The sequence below is a fragment of the Parus major genome, chromosome 3 (assembly GCF_001522545.3).
Source record: "Parus major isolate Abel chromosome 3, Parus_major1.1, whole genome shotgun sequence".
NCBI lineage: Eukaryota > Metazoa > Chordata > Aves > Passeriformes > Paridae > Parus > Parus major.
Window position 1 is genome coordinate 2,811,889 of NC_031770.1, and position 11,832 is coordinate 2,823,720.

Genomic DNA, 11,832 nt, shown 5'->3' on the forward strand with positions numbered 1-11,832 from the left:
ACATGCAAATAGTCTCAGGTCTGAAAACAGGACACTTGAATAGCTCAAGTTTTGTTTCTAAGGCTGAAGTGCATTGCAGCTCTCATTTAACTGAGTAAATACCATTATGCTGAAGTCCTGAGCATTGTCACCAACAGGAAGAGAGAGCTTTGCTCTAGGGCTTGTTTCAGGGACGGGTCTGTGTTGGAATGTGTTGTATTTACATTTAATATTTGTGCTGTGTCTAGGTCTCCCTCTCCACTTTCTGGTGCTTGCTGCTTTCAAGACTGAAGGAAACCTATCTGGAGATTGGGCCTGTTCAGGGGCCATGTGCCCAAGTCCAGTTCTGAGCCTTATACTTTCCTTTTAGGCTTTTCACATGCTATTAATAGGAAAAAACAAAAAAGCAGCCAAACACCAGATTGTTGCTTTTTGGTACTGAGCTCCTCTCCCGATAAGGGCTTTATTAGCTTGTGCTCAGGCTTGAGTCTGGATAAGAGATCCATAAGGGAGCTAACATATGGGATATTTTAACTCTCCATATTTAAATAATCTTCATTAAGACCATTTGGAAAGAATCTGTGCATTTTCTACTTGTGAGTCTTTGTCTTTTCCTTTCGAGAATTTTATTTCTGGAGACTCTGGATGACTAAAATTGGCTCTCTCCTCCCCAGCTGGCCTGAGCACAAGTAGACTCCAGCAATCTGAAGGTCTTTTAACTGAGACCACCAGAGCAGTCCTGCAGGATCTGCTCAGGCTGAGGCCACCTAGGAACAGCTTCAATCTGGCTGCAGTGGCCTGTTTCACCACTGGGCAAATATTTGACTTTGAAAATGTTTAGCTTTCACTTATTTCGTCATGAGTTCGTGCCAAAAGGCCAGGCATGATGGCCCTTATGTTTGCTAAAGGTCTGGCTCTGGCTGTGTGGTGTGGGAGGATCTCCTGTCATGCAAAACCTGAGGTCAGACTGTCCTTTTGCATTCCTCACTTGGGCAGTGCTGCCCTTGTAGCTGGCTCTGGGCTGGTGTGGCTGATGTCAAAGAGAAAATTTCTGGGCTGCTTCGTGTTCTGGAATTGTCCTTTATGGACAGACCTCTGTCCTGCCAGGTTCTACTCCTAGGCTCATTCTTCACTCATTGAATTCCCCTCTGGCAACACTGTGTGACCAACTTGGGGCAGGGAGACGGTCCCCAGATCCTCTCTGCTGAGGTCACCAAGCACAAAGCCAGGTGGGATTGGTGACTCTGCCATAGGGGCAGGAGCTTCTGGCATATTTATGTGCATAAAGATGTGTGCCTCAAACCACCAGAGGAATTCTTAAAGGAGTAAAGGAGAAGGGAGCTGAGGCTGTGTTTGTGTAATTCTGCTTGTAGAGGTGTCAGAGCCAGCAGGGCAAGTTCAGGGAGGGCAGGCAGCCCTCAGCTCATGCTACCCCAGCTACAGCCAGGCCTGCATTGATCTTGGCAGCTGCTCCAATCCTCTCTTCCCTCCCTGCAGGCTGCTCCAGGCCTTTTCTCAGTGCCTTTGCAGCCGGCTCTGATCTGTGCTCCCTCAGCTCCTGCCAGTGCCTCCGAGCCTCTACCCCAGTCTGTCCCCAGTGCCGCTCGTGTCCCTGCACCCTCAGGATCCTCTGTGGCTCTGCTCCCCTGCCTCCCTGACCTCACCGAGCACCCTCAGGGCCCTCCCCTCATCTTTTACCTTTTCTTTCCTCATGCTCCCCCAGCTGAGCCCTGTCCCACTCCTGGTGTGACAGGCGTGAGGGCATCCTGACCCCACTGCAGCCTGGGCAGGATCCCACCCTCACACCTCACAGGGCACAGGGGTGCCTGTGTTGTGCTTGGGCATTGCCCCCCAGAGCTCACCCCGCTGTGCAGCAGGACCCATCCCATCCATCAGCCCATCCCTGAGTGCTGACAGGCAGGACAAGGGCCAGCTCTGCTCCTGCAGCATTTAATCCCCAGCTCGAGTCACCAGGACACCGCAGACTGTTGGGTTCCGCTCGGGCATAATTCCATCATTACCATTGATTTGTTCGCCCGCGCTCCCCACGGTGCTTTTAATCAACTCTCCATCTTTGTGCCTTCACACCTTTACGCTTCCCATGATTGGCTCTGCTCCCTTCTGCCTCTGCAGTGAAATAGCACCATAGAAATCCTCCTGCCTCCTACATACATTAACAATCCCATTTCTCCTCTCTCTGGTCCAGTGAAGGGATCTCCCTCACCACAAAGGCACCACTGTCTCTGCTAAGCGCACGGGGAATAGCTTCTATTCATTATTCCCAAAGTCCAGTACAATGGGTTATAATTAGTTACTGGCCTCTTTGATTTAGTCTACCTTCAAAGGCTCTTTTATAGTTTAAAAGTGAAGGCAGATGCTGACATTAATTTTGGCTGTCTCTCCATGGCATTGTGCAGACAAGATAAAACCAACATGCAGGTACAGGGATAAGTAACTCACTAGCCAAAAAAAAAGGGAAAAAAAGTAGCAAATAGGGCCATCATCACATTCATTTCATGAAAGTAGCATGGTGTTGGGGAGAACTCATTAGCCTTTTTGTTCTGCATTATCACCACCATTTATCAGCAGTTGTATCACATGTCACAGCCACTATCCTTTCTGGCATCCAGTGTGGGACCAAAGGGCTCCCGCAGAATGCCGAGTTCCAACGCCGGGGCTGTGCCGTGTGATGCACTAGGCACTCTATTAATTGTGGCAGATGGAATTTTTTCCAATATACTCCTAAAGGGATACTCAATAAAGCAATGCAGTGTGATTTACCAACTCAAAGAAGCATGGACAAATAAAACCGCATCATGGGCCTGTCCTTCCCTCTAAACCTTCCTTCGCTGTTAGCTCTGAAAGTGTTGGGAGTTGTTTAGAAATGAAGCAAACATCCCAAACCCACAAGTGAAGAAAACCCAAACATTAGGCTAATCAGTCTTCACAAAGACAGGCTGCTTTCAGTGAAACTCTTCCATTGGTTATTGCCTGGTAAATCTTTAAAGAAATCTGCTGCTTCTTTAAGCTGTGACTCTGATCACTTTTGTGTACACACACACATACACAATTCTGCACTACAAAGCAGAGCTTGGGGAGTAGTTTTAGAACTCCTCCATGATCCTAGACCTTAAATCAGCTGGCAGTAATTGCTCACCTCTCCCATCAATGCAGAAATGTGTGGGAAGGGAGAAAGCTGCAGCCTTGTCCAAGATGCTGGAGTTGCAGTTGTCAGTTCAAACCAGTACTTTAAGAAAGTATCTCAGGTACAACAAAAGTGGTGCACGTTCACCACCCCATCTAAGAGGAGGGAAAACACCATCTTTAAATAATTTGGGCATCAGAGCAGGATGTGCAGAGGCTGGTCCTGACCCCTTGGGAACATCAGCTAACCCTGTGCCTCAGCTCTGGGAGCAGCAGCAATTCTTACCCCACAGGCAGACTGTGAGGATTAATTGATATTTGCAAAGTGCTTTGAAGATGAAAAGTAGCGTGTTAAGTACTATAAAGTATTATTAATAGTGATAACAAACTGATAATTTTGGAGTATATGAGTCTTTTCTTAACCTTTTCTAGCAAGACCTTACACAGCAAACAGCTGAACAAGTGACAGCACTACAGCCAGAGTTGGCAGCTCCTCTGTTTTCCAAAGCACTGGGGTTGTGCTGGTTGCCAGCAGCACCTTCCTGCTGGGGCAGTCACTCCTCACCAAAACCCTCACTCTGAAAGGTTCTCCAAACCCTGAGCTCCTGCTGCAGAGTTTGTTCTGCCCTGGGCAGGGAGAAGGGCTTGGATTCTCACCAGTTCTCTCTGTGAGCAGCCACACTGGGAAATCTGAGAGTCAGAGGTAGCAATGTGGGGCTGGATGTGACTCCTGCCCTCACCTATGTGGATTTTATGCCAAGAAAATCAGGCCCTGGTGTCAGCTGTGGTCAGGAAGAAGACTCAGTGTGTTTCATTTGAAACAAGAACCAGTTTCAAGCCCAGGTCTTTAAGGCCAGTTTTCTGGCATTATGAAATATGTTTTTTCTCTGAAAACTTTCAGATCTAAGAATTTTGTCTGGAGTGTAAACAGTAGGACTCTCATGAAGAGTAAAATTTATTTCTTAGCTTGATAGGGTCAAGTAACTCTAACTAGGATTAGCTAATGTTTCACAGAACCTGATGTTTATGTGGCTAGGGAATCCCTGGAGGAAGGAAGATACCCACGTTTGATGAAAAGCTCCTAATAAAATTAGATACTGCTCCTGAGCTTATCAAAGGAAGATAGAAAGTAATGAAAATTAAAAGTGCAGCTCTGGAATCTTGTAAAATCCTGCCAAGACAGCAATCTGGAAACCAGTGTCCATATTGTTTTCCCCTTTTTTGCCCCACCTCCCTGTGTATGCACAATCCTGCACACACAGCCCCTGTTTCTTTCTCTACTCAGATGACCTTAGTTATTTCCCTCTCATTTTTTCTTTCAGCATCTCCATCTCTGAATCCCCACCAAAACAAAAAAAACCCCACAAGAATCAAAAAAGCATAAATCACACCAGTATAACTCACCAAATCCCAAACTTTCTCTGATGAGGTGTTGCTGAGAACAGGAATTACCACCAAAAAAGAAGGATAAGCTCCAGGAGATCAAATAAAACTGTTGTATTCCCTTAATTTCTTTCAGAATTATTAAGTGAAGACCTGAGAGACTTCCAAAAAAAGCAGGAATCTTTTTATGAAAGGGAAAATGGTTGTGGCTTCGATGGTTTGTTTGTGGTTAGAAAGCAAACATAGGGCTCTGTGTTCTTCCTGACTTCTACATGAGAAAAATAGGAGACAGAAAAAATAAAGGAGAAATAAGAAAGGATGTGTTGAAGAAGGGGAAAGAACCCTCAATACTACTAAAAATAAATATTTTTAACTGTTTGCCTCCCTCTTTTGAGAGCAATTAACCTTTTAACTCTGTGCAAGAGTCCAAATAGGAAAGATTTTCTGATTGTTTGTGCTGTGCCTGTTTTTCGTGTACCTGGACCTTTCTTTCTTTGTGCAACCCTTATCTCCTGTTTGTCAGAGACACCAAAAGGAATACTCTGCACTATTCCCTCCTTTTTGAAGGGGCTGTCCCAATGTACCCTGTACCATTCTTGATATTGGTTTCTAAAAGCAAAGTGTCTGCTTGAACAAATGGGGAGGAATATGTACTGTCAACATCCAGGTGGGAATGGTGATTTTATTATTGGCTGCTGTAGAGCAGGGATACAAAACTAGGAATGTGATCATTGCTGATGCACCCTGTAGCTCTACCACAGACACTGCTCAGGTTTTCTTTCCCCTTTTCCCCCTCTTTATTCCCCCCAGGTTGCTTTAATGTGTAATATCAGCAATAATCACTGTGGTATTGTTGCTAAGGCATTCCTGAAGAGTTAGGAGTGGACTGTAATTGAAGAGTTCATTACCAAGATCAGTTGGCTCCTTGATTACAGTGGCAAGGTGAAATATATATCTTCACCAAAAAGTAACTGCTAAACCTTTAGAGAAGTCACCCACTTTTCACTCTTTTTCATTAGGACCCCGACAAGCTTGTCAGCAAAATTAAAGGTATGTCATTCACATCGTGCCTGCATTGCAAAGGACTATAAACCTGCCAACCTCTTTGATGAAATAAAAGGGTTTTATTTATGATTCATGTAGGAATATGAGGTTATTTTTATTCTGTCAGTACACTAATAATCAGACAAGAGCTCAGGAAATGAGAAGGCAAACTGACAGGGAAGGTTCTGATAAAGGGGAACCCTCGAGGGCATTTTGCCCCCTTTGTAATCTCCTTTTTAGTGCGAGGTTATATTATAAGCATGGCATAGCATGATCTTGGCTCACAGGAACAAAGAGAGGAACTACCTAGCAGGACTTGAGCTATAATTCCACCAGAAAAAGAAAACACTTCCACCAGAGAAGTCTACATTGCTGCAGTGATGTGAACAGGAACTTCCAGCTTGTTTTTCCAAGAGTTGGAAAAAAACTCTTCCTTTCTCCTTAACATAACCAACTTTAACCACAACAATAAACAAAAAAGAGAGGCCATAAATACAGAGCCATTGCAAATTTGTTACCTACTAGTTTTATACTAATTTTTCCTCGCAGTCTAACTCAATGTCAGATGTGACAGCACAGAAAGAAGGGCATGAGGAAGTCGCTCCCTTCCCAGTCCTTGGTCAGCGTTTGTGCTAGCAGAGGAGCTAAGGAGCAGGCTCTATTTCCAAAAGCGTCTTCCTGTGGATGTCTCAAATATCTTGGCAGTTTGAAGCCGCTTTAGCTCTGTCCCAGCTCAGCAAAGCTTCTGGAAGTGCGTTTTGTGCTTCTTGCTGTAAGCTGTCATTCATCCCCCAGCACAGCCATGATTACGGAAACACTCCTCGGGAGTAAAAAGGAATCACTGTGTTAGCTGGCTGGCCTTAAGCACGGTAGTTTGCTGAACAGTGGTGTGCTGGCAGGAAAACACAGCCCAGCCAAATGTATGCAGGATGAAGTGAAACAAAGTTCACTGGAGGAAGGAAAATAATACTAATCCTTCATTCAATAAGCAGCGAGTTAAGTACATTCTGCGTGTGGAAGAAATGTAAAAGCCAAGGGAGGAAAGCACACACAGAAAGGTGGTGTAGCTGCCTCCCTCTCTAAAGACAACACATGGGGCATTTAGGAATGAATAATACAGGGAGCTGTGCCCAAGGTGCTCGTGCAAAATGCAGCTCCAGCTTTAAGGCTCTGCCGAGTTTTAGGGTGTTTGAGTTCTTTCTAACCAGAGAATCCCCCAAAATGAGGGACGGTGCTCTCTTTTCCATGGGTTGGTGACATGCAGAGGATGACAGCCAGGGTTTGAGATGGGATTATGTTCACTCTTCAGTGCTGAGATTCTGTGATAGTTTTCTGTGTTCAGGTTTGGGAAGTTTGGATTTGGCTGCATAGGGCTGGCTTTGCAAAGGTGAGCCGGGTATCAGAGACACACTGAGCAGGTACAGTCTGGTTCTCGATGCTGGTCTCTCTGGTTGTTTTGGGATACTCCCGTGACACCTTCCAGACTCCTGTTGCTTGTCCTGTACCATCCTACTGCTGCTAAGATTAGGGGTAATTTGTGAGGCATGTGTTCCCTTTAATGGAAATCATAAATCACAGAGGGCCTCTGAGAAGTATAGAGCCTGATTGCCCTGCTGCCTACAGTGTTTTACCTGTTCCTTTTTTTTGCCTCACAGTGCTTTCTGGGTAGTCACACACATTCTTTTTCCCATGGATAGACATGGAATCCACCTTTCTTCTTGTTAGTGTGGGGGGTTGCTTTGTTTGTTTGATTCCAAGCACCTACAGAAAAAGAATTTATAACAATTTGAAATTCTCGATGGCAGAATCTGCTGCTGTTAGCAGAGGAGCTTCAGGACAGATGCACTACTTGAAAGTATTTTCAGTGACTTCTTGAAAATTAGTGAGATGTCAGGGGCTGGAAACAGGATCCTGCTGTTTGCAGAACACTTGGTGCTCGTCCTTGCTGGGAAGCTGTTGAAGTGTTGAGAGCCGGCGGGGTTTTTGACTCCTGTGTGATGTTGGAAGGACACAGAGTAGCCTCAAGGTGCTGCTGTCCCTTTAAAACCCTTCTTTTGTCTGTTGACTCAGTGATTTACAGTAAAACATAATTTCATTTCTCTCAGCTAATTACGAGCTCCTCCCTTCCAAACTCCTGATCTCGTCACAGAGCCCAAGGCATCGATGGCAGAGCAGAGCCCGGATTTGGGAGCTGGCGGTGCCGCGCCGCTGTTCCCGCAGCAGCCGGGTGCTTCTCCCTGTGCCTCTGGAGCCTGCCATTGTGCTGGGAAGTGGAGCAGGTAACCACTTCATCAGGCCGAGATTCCATTCTCGTGGAGCACGGAGGTTCATTATACTCACTTTATCAGCAGTGCGCTTTACTGCCGAATCCATGAGAGATATTCATGTGAAACATGAGCAGAGAGAGAGGCATTGCATCTTTTCATTAATAAGCCCTCTTCTGGGATCCGGCATTAGTGAGATTCAGCGGATCATAGAGCACAGGGGTATCATTTTTACATGATTACTCTAAATTCTTAAACCAGAGGCTTAAGAGAGAGGCTTCTCACAAAGGCAGCTGTGGGAATTGTTAAATGATTGGCACAGCACTCACGATGGGCTGAACCACTCCGGGTACCTCCAGTCATGGGGGGTACCAGCAGGCATTTTATTACCTGCCACCGAGGGAAAAGTGGAAAAGAGAGAGTGGATCAGACAGAGGAAGACGTGCTAACCCTGCAAAATATCTCTGTAGTTCTGTCTCTCCTTCTGGAAAAAACTCTTGCCATAATCCTGAATGCAGGGCGTCATCCCACCGCTGTTCCCTTCCCGTCCTGTCCCACACCTTCCTTGTGTCTACGCTTATTTTTAACCTGTCTGATCTCACCTTCATTAGGATGGCTGCTGAAATAATCCCCTTGCAGCCTCCACCCCAAAATAATTCATTTTTGGCTGGGCAGAGGCTCAGTTAATTCCACCAGATACTTCTGAGATCCACTGCCCACGCACAAGAAACCTTGTGTGGCTCAGAGCAGGGTGCCCAGGCAGCAAACATCTGCTGGGTTTGGACATTGGTGGCATTTACATCAGACAGAGGCATCTGTGGATTCTGGAGACCCACATTGTCTTTTGGAGGTTCCTTCTGTGATTTTGTGTAATTCCATCCAAAATTCCTGCACTGCATTCCCTCTGTCCTGGCTGCTCAGTCCCATCCAGCCAGGCTGCCTGCAAACCAAAATCAGGAACCTGATGTGGCTGAAATAAAAACTGTTGTTTGTTGTTTTGTTTTTTTTTTTCCTCCCTGGATTAGTTTTCAGATGGATAAGTTCCTCAGTCAGTTCCAAAATACAGATGCACAAATGCTTATCCCAGCGTGAGGAAAGGGACCCCACAGGGACCAAAGGGATTGGGCAGCTTCTGTCACTGACAGCCAGAAGTGTTGCCTGAGCTCTGCCTTCCAGTCCCTGTTTGCCAAAGGGAGATAACAGTAATTCCTGATTTCCTTACTTCTGTTAAGGAGAAGTGGCAGCATGTGGCCCATGTTTGCATTTGTCCATGGAGCTGGATCTTAGAGCAGGCATCAAACAGCAACAACTGCCAGAGTCTTCCCAAGGTGTCCTTAACTCGGGAAGGCAAAGTGACCACTGCTTCCTTTATGTTTCCTTGGTGAGTGTTAGCAGGAAAATCCTTTCTCAGATATTTTTCCAACATCTTCAAGTCCAGCTGCAAAAACCTCCAACTTCCCAGTGATGCTGATCCCGACTGCTAACAGGGATTGTTTTGAGTTTTGAAGTTTAAAAGAAGCGAGAGGAGAAGGAAGAGGTGAGGGAAAAGAAGGCCAGACTAGACCTAGGAAACCATACTAGAGATTTCTGAGGTATCGTGCCATAAACTGCTTTCAGCCCTGGTGTAAATCCATCAATTTTCGGGTTTTTAGTTACAATTGATTTTAGGCAGAGAGTTCCTCTTTCAGAAGCTTCCTTTCTTTCAATCTCGTGCTTTCTACAAGTCTGAAAAGAGAAAGAAAAACAAGAACCAAGAAGGCGAGGTCATGTGGGGGGCTGAAAAATCCAGATCAAACAGCAAAGAACACCCGATTAGAAGCCAACACATTTCTCTTTTCAGTATCTCTGAAATTGTTTGGCAGACTTAATTAGAAACAGGTGCAAGCTATAATATTTATTGCAACAATGCATCATTTTTGTCTGTTTCCAAGGTCATTGTTGCAGCCAATGGGAAGCCAGCAACCCACAGGGAGTATAACTTAGTCTATATGGGTAAAACGTGAATTCCTTAACCCTTTATCTAATGGAATGAAATACAACATTGCACAAAGAGCAGTGCTGGCAAAACAGAAAATCCTGTGAGGAATCTGCCATGATAACAGGTTCCAGTGGAGTAAGTGACATCACCAGCTGAGCTAATAGGGAGCCTTAGGTAAAATGGAGTGGGTACAGATAAGGAAGGAGAAAAAAACCTTTTTTTTTTTGCTACTCCTCTTTCCAAGGCTGGGTTTATGTGGAATTGCTGCAGTGGGAGCCCATGATTGCATGTTACTGAGCTCTGGGTCTCACAGGCAGGGCTCAGCTCAGCTTAGCATTGGATTCCTTTGGCTACATCTGAATCCAGAGGGCTGGGCTGGGGATGCTCCTGCACTGAGGCACCCACAACACCTTTGTGCTTCCAGGTGAGTGTCCCAGGGCTTTGCAGTGAGAGGAGCCTGGGAAAGCTTCCAGCCTTTCCTGCAGCAGGTTTAGAGAGACACACACTTCTCTCCATCTGAGGGAGTGTCCCAAGCAGGATTTCTCCTGGTCCCATGGTGGTTTAACAGTGACAGTGCCCTTGGTTGTGCAAAAATGCCCCATTTTCAAAGCCTCCACTTGGTTCCCTCTTGTGAGTTTTTCCTCAATAATCTTTGCATGACTTCTTTGTGCTTTTGCACTCATTAGGGAGTCAGGATCTTCTTTTAAACCCTATTTTATTCCTTTTAAATGTGACAAATATAAACATGGAAGCAAAGCAGCACATGTTAATAGCAGAGATGTGTGAAATTGTGGCATTTTAGTCTTTTTGCAAGAGCTGCAGGAAGTTGCCAATATTTTTTGCAGACAGAAACTATTTTTTCCACCTTCAAATCATTGCACAGCATAAAATCTTTGTGTATTTGTGTGTCTTTGGATAGATGCTAAAGGTAGTGAGGAAATACAGACTCTCTCTTGAGAATGTGCACACCCTGGGTCCTCATTTGTTACAGTTCCCTCAGAGACATCTCAAGTCACCCCCAGTGCCCAGATCACCTGTCCTGTGTCTGTAATCAATTACCAATGTTCTGTGTGATCCCAGGAACCATTCTTAAGAGAGTATCATCTGTCCATTAAATGCAGCAGTAATATAACCCAAACACATCTCATTGATGGATTTGGGATTGAATTCTGAGTGAATGTTTAGGGAGAGACAGACACTGCAGTCATTTTTAGAGAGCTCAGGAGAAGAAATTATTATGGTTTGGAGAGGAGGACTCCTCCCCAGCAATTTCCCAGCGCTAAATTCTTGGGAAGTTCTGACCTAGCTGGAAACTTTGCAGCTCAGCATCCTTTGCTGATTTGTTCCTTTCAGTGATTTTATTCTCTCACACTTTTTAACTGAGCCTGGCTCCTGGCTTGCAAATCCTTTTACTGGTGGGCTGGTGCTCTTGTACATCATCCTGTGCACCGCAGCTTTACTTAGATGATCTGATTCCTGAAGAATTTGTGAAATCCCCTCCTCTGTGTCTCATCCCCAGGAGCAGAGGGCTGCTCTGAACCTGGGAATCTGCCACGTTCTCCAGGCCCAGGCTCTTGCCAGCGTGTCCCAGGTGTGTGCAATGAAGAGCAGAAGGAAAACGAGGAGATTGCCCTTGTCCAAGGCCTGCTAGGATGGCAGCTGCCATCCTGTGGAGCATCCTGTGCCAGGGAAATGAGGGAAGGGGCATAGGACAGGCCTTTCAAGCCTGTGTTTGCACAGCCCTGCAGGAGAGTCCAACACGAGGAAATGCATGGGATGTGAAGGGGTGGGAAGGGCTTCTGCAACACGTGAAAGAACCAGCACACTTGGGACTTCTAGGAGCCAGCTGGGACACTGGGAAGATGGGATGGTGATCCCTGAGGGGCTCTGCTCAGTTGGGATGTTCTGCTTTGTGTCCTGTGTGCTAAGCCATGCCAGGGTTGTGTTTTAGTGGGAATCAGGCAGCTCAAGTTACAGGTGAACAGCTTCAGTCTTGGGACATTTCTGCATTCATTGTACTTAACTGAATAATACCTTCCC

At 45.8% G+C, this 11,832-nt stretch overlaps 2 long non-coding RNA genes across 7 annotated transcripts in view; one reads left to right on the forward strand and one right to left on the reverse strand.

Moving 5' to 3' along the window:
• Window positions 1-11,832, forward strand: part of LOC107202019 — a 324,213-nt gene that overhangs the window by 282,223 nt on the left and 30,158 nt on the right. The window lies entirely within an intron of this gene.
• LOC109022569 overlaps window positions 5,634-11,832 on the reverse strand; it is a 28,250-nt gene continuing 22,051 nt past the window's right edge. For all 3 annotated transcript variants that reach the window (XR_004496601.1, XR_004496600.1, XR_004496599.1), the window contains one exon: window positions 5,634-9,539. This is a non-coding gene — a long non-coding RNA (uncharacterized LOC109022569). The remainder of the gene's footprint in view (window positions 9,540-11,832) is intronic.